General features: G+C 32.4%; 1 non-coding gene across 1 annotated transcript; it reads left to right on the forward strand.

The window, feature by feature from the left end:
- The first annotated feature begins 240 nt into the window (after nucleotides 1–240).
- On the forward strand, nucleotides 241–346 carry LOC124897451. Its single transcript, XR_007054170.1, has one exon. It is a non-coding gene; the product is annotated as a small nucleolar RNA R71 (small nucleolar RNA).
- The last annotated feature ends 290 nt before the right edge of the window (nucleotides 347–636 follow it).

Genomic DNA, 636 nt, shown 5'->3' on the forward strand with positions numbered 1-636 from the left:
ACCAATTGCGTAGCCAATGTTTTACCACTATCCATCTCAATTATACCGATAGACTTTTTTCACACACTTCTCAATACATCACCTTGATATTTGAGATAACTATGTGCAATTCATTTCAAGAGAGTATACAACTCATTTTCAATTTTCTTTAATGCTTTACCACATGTAATTGAATCTAGCAAAATATTTGTTTTATGTTCAAGTCATTTAACAAAATTATGAGCTAATAACTCATTGGAATATTAGTGATGCAGACAATCTCTAAGATGAGACTTAAATCTCTCTCATGCATAACAGAGATTCTCATATATCTTTCTCTTAAAACTAATAATTTCACTCCTCATTAGTGTATTTTTTCAAATTGAATGAATTAGAATGAGGAACTTCTTTGCCAAGTCATCCTATACAGAATCTTTAAATATTTAATTTCTTTCCTCAATAACAAGAAGGGGAGAGCATCACATAGTATGTGGACACTCTAGCATGACTTAAAGTGCTAGTGATCTCTAAGGAATTTTGTAGCTGAACCCGTGGATCCTTATGTGAAGACTATGAACTGCTCGCTTTTGTGCAAAAATTATACCAGTTTTTAGTTAAGCTTAAATCGATCTCTTTGTTCTGAACTGCGAATGGTGG

The sequence above is a fragment of the Capsicum annuum genome, chromosome 3 (assembly GCF_002878395.1).
Source record: "Capsicum annuum cultivar UCD-10X-F1 chromosome 3, UCD10Xv1.1, whole genome shotgun sequence".
In the NCBI taxonomy this organism is placed as follows: Eukaryota; Viridiplantae; Streptophyta; class Magnoliopsida; order Solanales; family Solanaceae; genus Capsicum; species Capsicum annuum.